Below are 12,130 nucleotides of genomic sequence, written 5' to 3'. Positions count from 1 at the left end.
AATCTATCGAAATTTATGAATCCTAGTAATTTAGACTAAGTACCGCCGTGACCAGGTGTGGTTAACAATGGCTGTTCTGTGATTACGCGCTTACGGCTGGTTAAGTCATGGTAGAAATCATGTAAAATAATGAAAACTGGACATACAAATTGTGTCTCCTGCAGGCTTCATTTGGTGGCGATGCGACACTTATTTGTGGTATTAAATTTTTATTATTTTCTTTTTTAATGTTTTAATTCAATCTGGGATACTGATAGTACCTTGTTAAACCTACGTTACAGACACATACACATAATTTACGCATACACACATACCCCATGTGGTTTCCTTATATGTGTATTCCTATAAGTATTGCAATAATAATTGTTTATTCTCACTAGACTTTTCTCTACTATATATTATATTGTATTGTATAAGACCTTCTGTCGATCCGGTGTGAGGCCTGATGACCTGTAACACAGGTACTCTTACCTTTAGCAGGCATCAGTCTCACACAAACTAGCTTTTCCTAAACAGAAGTAAGACAATTATTTATTTATAATAGTATATAACTGTCACTTGCTTATGTCCTAAGTTTCTGTGAGAAATAAATAATGATTATATTATTATATACATTAGACTTTAGTGTACTTTCTTAGAGAACCCTCTCAATGCAAATGAAGTCACTATCTGGTTATTTTAAATGTCAATAACAATAGAACTTTAACGATGATTATTCGTCAATGCTCAAAAACCAACATTGGACAGAAATTGGTTCGCTAACCCGGCGGCGCTTACTTTGACTCTTTTGACTTTGCAATTTTGTTAATTTCCTTTTCGACAAAATCGCGACTTTGAATATTGTATGTAAAAACCGCGTTATGACTTTTATTCCTCTGTTTCGTTGAATTTTTTTCCATTTTTGGCCAAGGTCAGCGTGTGTTGCCGGGAAAATCTGTCGCCTTCAGTTGCTTTTAAAACGAACTTGTTACTTTAAACCCGAGACCTGTTTTAAATATACTAATTAGGCAAACAGCTTTGCGTGAACTTCGCGGTTTGTTGTTACGTCAATAGCGTTACGAATTAGGAATAAATGGTGAGCTTTTGTTGCCACTCATTTCCGACTTGCTCATTCAAACGGCAAAGAAGCTGAGCCTTGTGTTTACCGATCTGAAACATATTCCTGGGATTCTAACCACGTACCTCAAGCGAGTCAAAATATCTCAACGTGTGAGATATTTAAAAAAAAACTTTATTTAAAAGATTACACTTTTTATTTTAAAAATACACAAATTATTTAAGATATAAAAGATTACACTTTAAAGATATACAAATTACTTAAGATTATCTAGAGCCTAGTGCTAGGTGGTGATGTGAATGATCAGTTGTCACGAGTCTTCTGCTTATATACAAAAGATGCGGCGTCCGCGGGGTAGGATGCCGGTGGTCACTGGTGTCGTCTTAGGAATGCAGACTTAATGACTTATTGTTTATTAATGAGCCTTTGTTCTTAATGACTTATTGTTTCATTCCAGGGTGTCATTGCTCGGAGTTGTTTATCTTTATGAGAGGTATCAGGGTTCTCCATAACTAGATCATTGTTATTTCTTTTAAAAAGAACCCTAGTGACTTGGGTGGCTTCACTCTCCCCTTCCAAATTCGAAGTCCTAGGTTTCCAAACCTTGGATCTGAGAATTTTAACAAAAATTATAATGACAATTATTATAGTTATAACACTGATCCAACTATATTGAATAATTTCATGTTGTCTGTGTTCACTAAAAGAATCTATAGTTTTTAGTTGCTTCAGCTTAGACTTGATTTTTGTAGCGTCATATACAATGTCTATTTCTGATGCAGTTTCTATCATTGGAATATCAATATTAGCAATTATCATTTTATCTTTTGACTCTGTGGTTTTGAACATTTTTATACCAGAAATATTTAATTCGCAGTTTTCACCGTACAAAATGTTTGATCCTTTTGTCCATAAAGTTTCTTGGTGATTATTACAATTTGCACTTACTTCTGTAGTTTTATTAAAAAACATGTATATAGCTTTTGGTGAAATTTGAAATACTTCCTGAACTGGGCATTTTATTGGAACAGCTTGACATTTGTCACTTTCTTTCTTGTTTAGTATTTCTGACTCACAAGTATTGATTTTAATTAAATTTCCTTTACATATCTGAAAATCCAAATTTCGGCAGTCCTCTACTTCATAGATTTCTTCATCGTTGTATGCTAAAGTAACCTTTTGCATTATAGGATAGGTACAGGTGGGATTATTTTGGATAATGGGAACAATTTTCCTTGACTTATAAACTTGAATCTTAACTAATGGTATATTAATAACAAAGTATATTATCTGATTAATAATTCGACTATTTACTGTTATAAAAGATTCTATATCATTTATATTATTAGATAACATTACTTCTTTTGGTATACTACTTATAGTATCCTGTAAAATATGCGATTGTAAAATGCTATAATGAAACATATTATGTTCTGCAAAAGTGATCGCAGTACTAAGTCTTTCAGATACATCTTGTAAAGTTTGTGCCTGTAATAATAAGGAAATCGCTACTTTTTGTTGTATTTTAGAATTAAATACTCCTTGAAATTGTTGATTAATTTGCTCTTGAATTAAGGTTATATTAGCAATTTGCTTATTATATTCTTCCAATGTATCGTCCGTTACAGATATTTGTTTATTATATGCTACTCGTAGAGTTTCTAAATCTTTTTGAATACTATCTAAATCGTCTTGGTCTAAATTACCAGTAATAGATTTGATTACAGATCCTAATCCATTAATTAATCCACGCTTTACACGACTATTACTTTGTATATTCAAATGTTTACAAATTTCCCTGATGTGTTCTAAAATAATATCGATTCTCTGATATACATGCTTAACTTCATCAGACTTAAATCTAGTGAGAGCATTTTTCATAGAATTTTCAATACTATCTAGGTTATTCTTTATAGGTTTAATATCTAATTTATGAATAATCGCCCACCGTCCTTCTAGTAATCGGGTTGGTTTAGATTCTATTAAAATTACATTTTCTGATGGAGTTAATTTTCTGAACTTGAATGCTGTGACGAAGAAGATGAGTCTGGAACAATATTTAGTTCTTCAACATGATATGATCGACCATTACTCAATTTATACCTATTATGTGGCTCTACACTGACTATAGTGAATGGACCTAAAAATCTAGGTTTAGTTTTATGCCGATCTGCCATACTATTTTTTAAATAAGCGACATTACCTACTTTATAAATTTTAGGGGTTTTAATTTTCTTATTAATTCGTTCATTTCTAACTTCTTTTCCTCGTTTTAATAATTCATGAACATTTTTATTTAATTTTTTTGAAAATTCCCGCTGTTGAGCTGTATAATTTTGTATAACTACTTTGAGATTATCAAAGCTACGCAATTTTGCTTTCCTTCCAAAATGAACTTCAAATGGTGTCATATTTATGGAGCTATGCACCGTGTTATTGTAGGAATGTGTTATTAAGTTAATTTTTTGATTTTTTTCTAGATCAGAATCTCTTTGTAAACGATAAAGTTCTTGAATAGTATTATGTAATCTTTCTACATCTGAGTTAGATTTATGATGTTGAGGTGTAGTTGTATAATCTTTAATGTTATAAGTTTTAAAGAGTTCTTGCATGATAATACTACACAATGATTGTTCACCATCATGAATAATTTTATTAGGTGTACCTATTAACGCAAAAATTTCTGCTATAGTGTCGTATACTCTACTTTTTTCGGATGGTTTGACTATAGCGTACTTTGAAAATTTATCTATAACTGTAAGATACCATTGTCCTTCTAAAGACATGAAGTCAATGTGCCATATATCCATAGGCTCATAAGGAGTCTCTGTTTCTAAAGATAAAGATACATTAGGATGTCTGTTATATTTTTCCTTTTTACATGTTTCACAATTTAAAATATATTTCTTTATTTGTTTACGCATATTTTCCCAATAATATTTGTCTCGTAACTGTTTATACACACTTTCTATACCAGCATGTCTATGTTCAAACAAATGATATTCTCTAATTAATGTTAATTGTTCTTCCTTGTCATCTATTTCAATTAAATTTCTTGTATACCTAACTGGCTTAAATTTATTATGGTCAAAATACTTCCTATAAACTTCTGTAACTTTATAATATAATTCTTCATTAGGTATGATAAAAGCATATTTATCTTTACTTAAATATTCTAACATAAATTCTTTAATGATTTGTTCTTCATTATTAGGTGGAATATAAAAATACCACATACCTCTTTCATAATTTGCTTTTTTGTACGGAGCAACTTCAAACACTACACGTCTTAACCGTTTGGGTGGATAACTATTAATAATTGGTATGCCTCCATCGCTATTCTCTTGACAAGAGTGTATTGTGTTATTCAATGACCTATTGTCTTTATCTGATATCCAAGAATTAGTGTCTGTATTTACTGGTGTAGTATTTAATGATCTATTGTCATCGTCATGTTGTACAGCTAATGAGTCTTCACTTGTGTGGTGTAGTTGTATTCTACTTAAGGCATCTGCTACATAATTTTCTTTACCTTTAACGTGCTCTATTTTATAATCATAGTCTTGCAATTTTAACTTCCAACGAGTTAACCTTTGATTTGGTTCTTTTAATTTTGATAACCATATTAAGGCTTTATGATCTGTTTTTAATATAAATTTTCTTCCATAAATGTAAGGTCTAAAGTGTGTTACAGCCCATAAAATACCTAATAATTCTTTTTCTGTTGTATTATATTTTTGTTCAGTTTCACTCAGTGTTCGCGATGCATAAGCTATTGGATGATTATCCTGACTTAATAAAGCACCTAATGCGATGTCAGAAGCGTCTGTAGTTATAACAAAGGTTTTTTCAAAGTCGGGAAAAGCTAGAATAGGAGTATTACTCAATAAATGTTTACATTTTTCAAATGCTTCTATATATTTCTTATCTGTAATATCTATAATAGCGTTTTTCTTAGTAACTTCCGTAAGTGGTTTTATAATTTTACTTAAATTAGGAACAAATTTTCTATAATATCCTATCAATCCTAAAAATCCTCTAACTTGTTTTAATGTTTTTGGTATAGGGAATTTTTGAATGACCTCGATTTTAGACTGATTTGGTTTTAAGCCATCTTTATTTAAAATATGTCCTAAGAATTCAATTTCTTCTTTCATAAAAACGCATTTGTTTTGGTTTAACTTTAAATTAACTTTTCGTAACGCTTCAAAAACTTGTTGTAGTTTATTTATATGATCCTGTTCATTTTTTGAATAGACTATAATGTCGTCTAAATAAACTAAACAGATATTATGCGAGATCTCATTTCTTAATACATTATTCATCATTCTTTGAAAAGTTGCTGGTGCATTTTTTAAACCAAATGGCATTCTTAGAAACTCATAATGACCGTTAGGTGTACTAAACGCTGTCTTCTCAATAGAGTTATTTTCCATTAATATTTGGTGGTATCCTGAAGTTAAATCTAATGTTGTAAAATAATTATTACCTTGTAATTTTGAAAATAATTCTTCTATATTTGGCAAAGGAAATTTATCGGATTTAGTTCCTTCATTTAATCGCCTATAATCTATTACCATTCTCCATTTCTTAACACCTGATTGATCCATTTTTTTAGGAACTAAATGAACTGGAAATGACCATGGAGATTCGGACGGTCTTATTATGTTTTCGTCTAATAATTTACGAATTTGACTATCCACTTCTTGTTGTTGAGTTTGTGGTAACCTAAATGGTCGTTGATAAATAGGTTCCTCGTTTATTAACGTAATTTTATGACGTATTGAAGTTGTTGCGCTATTTGTTACGTCTTCGGTAAACAAATCACTATACGTTTTACATAAATCTTTAATGTTTAATAAGTTGTCATCAGACATATGAAAAATCAATAATTCATTTTCTGGTAAAATTAATTTTCTTTCCCTTAAATCAATTAATGCTTCTATCTGCTCTATCATGTCGGTACCCATTAAAATATCATATTTGTCACTAAAATTAAATACGTAAAATTTCATATTACCCTTATCTACATCGCCAAAATATTTTGTCCAAAATGGTGTTTCAATTAAACCATCGTGATGTGTTACACCATGAGAAGTTCGCACCGTGAATTTCTCTGGTTTATAATATTCACTAAAGTTTTCCGAAGCCTTTTTTGTAATAAAAGAACGTTGACTACCGGTATCTATCAAAATTTTTAACTTTGGATTACTTGTTTCGAAATATGGTAAATATGATTTAACATGATTAAATTCTATGATTTTTTTATTACTTTTTCTTCCGATTGAAAATTTTCTTCATTAATAACCTCTGAGGATTCATCAATAATTGCTTGTTCACTATATTCCTCGTATTCATGAGGGTATCCATAATATGCATCTTCCCCCATATTTTCCTCATGGAAGAAAACTTCTTCCGCTACCATACCTTTCCCTAAATTTATTTGCCCCGGTCTAAGGTGAGGAGCCGTTCGCATTGACACATCAGTCGTCTCATTTGGCAACCGATTTTGTTGAAACTTTTGATTAGGATAATGTTGTTGTTGACCCCTAAAGTAATCATGTTTAGGTTTTGTAAATACATTATTTGGATTCGGTATCCAAGCGTTATTTGGTTTGTTTGAATGCATTCTTTGATTAATTGACCTTTGTGTTGGTGGATAAACATGTCTCGAATGTTGTTGCGGTATGTTATACGATCGCGGATACTGGTAACTAGGTCCCGCTGCATTATACATCGGATAGTGTGGTTTAATATAATTTTGTATAATCTTTGGTGGAGGTAAAATTTGCGAAAATTTTTGTTTTATATTATCAAATCTTCCCTCTGCTTCAAAATTTAATACCCGATTTACAGATTCTGTAAAACTACAATTTGAAATAAAGTTTTGATCATGATATGGAAGATTATTACGCAAAGTATTTTGTGCTACATTAACATATGGTATCATCATATCTTCTACCCTATTCCTATCTCTATAAGTATCCATTAACTTACTTTTCATATAAAATAATTTTTGTTTCAACTCAAAAATTAATTCACTATATGTATTTTTTCGTTTTAAATTTACTATTTCTATTAATAATGTATTAAGTTCACGATTATCACCACATTCACTTTTTAATATTTCCTCTATGTTTGCCCATTTTAATTCATGGTCCATCATACTCACGGCTGCGGCTGCTTTGCCTTCTAACTTACTTATAAGTAACATAGTAGTATCTGGGGACTCACCTCCCACGCGCATTAACCATTGTTTTGCTCTGTTTAAATAGTTATATAATCTGTTTGGGTCACCATTATAAGATGGGACGTATGCTAATAAAGTTTTAGGATCCATTATTTCTGATCCTTCTTTTGTTTGTATACTTAAAAAATCGAATGAACTTGGAACACTATGGAGCAAGTTAGTATTACTATCTAATGAACTTGACACACTATGGAGCAAGTTGGTATTGCCCTCACTACTAGAAGGAGGGTGATTCACACCACAATCACTAACACTTACCCTATTATATACAAAAGTCGGAGGTTTGAGAAAGAAAGGAATTTTGGCGGGATTTAAAATGCAAAGGTACTTACAGAAGACCTTGTAGTAGTTCCCGGAACATGTCCTTCTTCACTTTTCCTCTTGATATTTTGACTTATTTATTTCTTGTGTTACCCAGCGTTTTGTTTTTAAGAAAACTTCGTAATTCCTTGGTCGTTGAAATCAACTGGATCGATGATCGCGTTGTTAAATTATTTATTTGTTATGCGACGAGAAATTACGTTGCTGGGCCCCACGTTGGGCGCCAGTCAAAATATCTCAACGTGTGAGATATTTAAAAAAAAACTTTATTTAAAAGATTACACTTTTTATTTTAAAAATACACATATTATTTAAGATATAAAAGATTACACTTTAAAGATATACAAATTACTTAAGATTATCTAGAGCCTAGTGCTAGGTGGTGATGTGAATGATCAGTTGTCACGAGTCTTCTGCTTATATACAAAAGATGCGGCGTCCGCGGGGTAGGATGCCGGTGGTCACTGGTGTCGTCTTAGGAATGCAGACTTAATGACTTATTGTTTATTAATGAGCCTTTGTTCTTAATGACTTATTGTTTCATTCCAGGGTGTCATTGCTCGGAGTTGTTTATCTTTATGAGAGGTATCAGGGTTCTCCATAACTAGATCATTGTTATTTCTTTTAAAAAGAACCCTAGTGACTTGGGTGGCTTCACTAGCGTATCAAATGCCTTTAAGACATTATACATATTACTTTGTACATATTACAGTGTAAAGTCTAAGCGTACTACGCTTGTAAAATGGGTCAAATCGAAGAAAGAAGAGGTTTGGTTCCTTATATTTAATAAACACATTTATTACAGAGACATTCGCTTCATCGATTAAGGCTCGTTATTTAATAATTGTGCCAAAAAAAATTCAGTCTCACAGAGATCGTCGGTAATCGCTTAAGGGTATTCAATGTTCCTTTAATTGGGATAATCAGCGAAAAATAAATATTTCAAACCTACGCAAAGTAACATTTCGAAGCCCTTTTTGTATTTGAAAATCAAATTTTGTTCAGTTAACGTCACGTAATTGTTTTACGAGGCGGAATCTGTTGAATAAATTTATAAATTAAAGCACAAAGAATGCTTCAAAAATACAAGGAATTTTCCTGTTGTATATAAAAAATAAACAACACACAGTCGAACAATAATTTAAAAAATCGGTTGTCTGTAAAGTCGGTTTACTGAGGATAGTAGAACGTGACAACGTCATAAAAAAATATTGATGGGATGGTTGCATTTTTCAAAAAAAAATTAAATTTTATTTGTTTGATAGGTATTTTGTATGGATATAGAGAAGGAGGTAAATAGAAATCACAATTGAATTGATCAAGTTACAAGTACGCATAAATACAATTGTCAATTTTAAATGGAACGCCTCAGAGCGTGGTAACGCCTCAGAGCGAGGTAACGCCTCAGAGCGAGGTAACGCCGCATGAGTCATGTTTTATCGTGCGTGCAGCCGGCTCCATCGTAAAAAACGTAGTCGATTTTTGGGTCGAAGACATGTCGATTCCTCTCGACGTTCACCTTCACCGAATGAGCCAGTGTTCAATCAACAATTCTCTTCTTTTTTTTGATAAGCTGCAAATGACCAGGTGGTTCACTTTGAATATGTTCATGTAATGTTCATGGACACCTGCAACGCCGAGGGCTAGTGTTGCCGACCTTTCAGGTACGCTCTTTTCTTTAAGGCCCTTAAGTCGTATCGGTTTGTAAATAACTCTACTGGTTAAACAAAGAGTTACGTCACATAAAGTGCTTCAAAAGCACTGTGTTGAGGAACGCCAGGCGTCCAGATGGATCATCTTTTGCTTTAAATGTATATTTACTACGAAATTATTGTCTCTCATTTCAGCCATTTTACCTAAAGCTTCGAGACAAATTCCCATTTAAAAATAATAAATTAAATGTACCAAGCTTTCATTTTAATAAGACATTCAGACAAAGTTGGTATGCTTATCAAAGTTCCATTAGTAAAATATGGGTATCGTACGACTTGCAGTAATAAGCTATCGTATTCCGCGATATGAAATCTTGTTTCCGACTACAGTCCCACTGGGAATGGGAATCCAATATTCTAGTTATGGTTCAAGCTATTGCAATCAAGTGTTTCCATATTATTATATACTAGGCTGAGACAACTTTCTCAATCTCTGTTTTGTCCCTACCAAAATTTACTAAAAATTGCTTATTTTTTTGTTAAGTGTGCAAAAAACTTAACTCATTAATTACATCTGTTAGTTATTAAAAAAACACTACGTATATTTTGATGTAATCAGACAGTCTCTATATACGCCTTTAGTACGTATAATTGATTTAAATTATGCCGGCTGTACACACTCGTCTAGACACCTCGAGACAGGCTGAGCGCGAGTGTACAATAGAGCTCTCGTCTCGCCTCGCTTCCTCGCAGTTGGTCTCGCCTCTCTCGATCGCCTGTCGGTTTTTTGCGCACGAGTCAAAGGGTCTCGCGAGTAAAACGAGAGCGACCTGTACACACTTGTTCAATTTTGGATAATATTAAAACTTTATGAACCTAATTACCTATTTCCATCCACCATCTTCTTCTTCGCCATGGCTTCGTAATTTTCTTTAATGGTAAAAGTGAAGAAAATTATAATTACTTATTGCACAAAGACAAACAGCAGCAGCGGTTTCCACGTCCATTATTAATGGTGTTTTAAATACAATTAACGTAACGAGTGTGTACAGGCTGCGCTCTTCTCTCGGTCCTCTCGGCCGAGACTCTCGGCGAGAGGCTCTCGCCGGCATTAAATGCTTGGTGCACAAATCGTCTTTAGCTATAGGATTACAACAAGTCTTCTTCGTTTTAAACCTAAGATTTTATCTAAATTCTTTTTTGATATGCACTTTATACTCCAAAAAATCTGACACAATAAGTATGTTTTGTAAGTGCAATATACAAGTACTAACTTCACGACAAAAGATAACGTTGACAGTTAACAGCTCATTATCAATTGTTTACGTTCTTTTAAATTATTAATTCACAATGCATTATATTTTCATTGTATGTTTAAACTGTTTTGCTTACGTAATAGCTGCAATATGTTTTAGTAAATATATGTGCAATTTAATACGTTTCCTTCATTTCAATAATATAAGAAATAGATTTACATGAATAATAAAAATATTTAAATCATTTTCATCACGGCTGAAATGGCGGTACATATAAGAGCCGGCGTTCATTGAAGAAATTTATTTTACATATTATCTGCAGTGGAGTATCATATTATATGTATGACAGTGCAGTGCAGTTCTAATCGCCTTTTTGACATTATAAAGACAAACTAGAATATTACAGGCTGACAAATATATCTTGACGTTCTGGTGGTCGCACTTTTTATGTGCCACTAAAATAATACAAAAAATATGAGTTTTACGCGTAACAGCTGTAGAAAGGTTTGTTTTTGTTGAAATGAATGACTGAACGCTTCCAAGGCCAATAGACGTCTGTCGATATGAGTTTCTCTTCTCTCTTTCTTCTCCCTTTCCATTCGCCAATTTCTAGTGATTGACGGACTGTGATAGCATTTATATTTTTATGGCAAATAATTTAAAGTCTTCTAAATAAGATTACATAATTTAAAAATTAGATAATTTAATCCCAAAAACATCCTCCATTCAAACCACGGATAAAATATAAAAATATAACATAGAATATATGCAGTGTAAGGTGAGCATTATACAAATTTACATTATCTTCATTTGCATAGAAAAATGTAATGAATGGAATTAACTCAAAATGGTTTATAACTTGATTTAGCTTGAGCATTTTCACACTATTCAAGTGTTCTTGAAAATTTTACCTCAGTAAAGTAATGTAAAGGTTAAGAAAAACCTATTTAAAATGTAAAGTGTTTTTTTTTACTCCTACAATTTTTTTACTTTTCATACTTTCATAAATTTTTATGAAAATTTGTATTATTATTAGGCCTTTTTTTTCCAACTGTATAAAAACAAAATATTTACAACTGAACATAATAAAATATAGACTGATACTGATAAAATATATAAATAAAGTTTAGTGTTTGGTTGGGTCTTTAGTGTAGGGTTGGAAACCCGTCTTGGGTATAGGCCTCCTTCACGACCATTCATTGCTTGATCGCTACAGCTATTATATCCTCTGAGCAGTGTTTGTTTTGGTCTACCTATCGTGGCAATTTTTTTTTATTGGAACAACTGTTGTTAGACAAAGTATCTCTAATAGCAGAGAGTGACACAATGCAGACAGAAATGGCGGGATTGAGAGGACGCCTTTGCCAAAAAAGTGCACACAGATGAAATGAACCACCTTGAAATGAATCAGATGATAGACCTGCCCTGCGATTCTGTAACTCACTTTTCGAACTCACACAGCGGTTTTCGCATCGGCGGTCGCTCTCAAATCAGTCGTGAAGCAGTCATTTTATGATTTGGCATTCTAATAAACAATAAACTACAAGCTCCCACCTTTTCAGAATTTTTATATTAATAGAATTTTTATATAAGC

Source organism: Pieris napi, chromosome 6 (assembly GCF_905475465.1).
Source record: "Pieris napi chromosome 6, ilPieNapi1.2, whole genome shotgun sequence".
Classification (NCBI taxonomy): Eukaryota; Metazoa; Arthropoda; class Insecta; order Lepidoptera; family Pieridae; genus Pieris; species Pieris napi.
The sequence above is the reverse complement of the archived record's forward strand: the minus strand, read 5'-3'. Positions refer to the sequence as shown.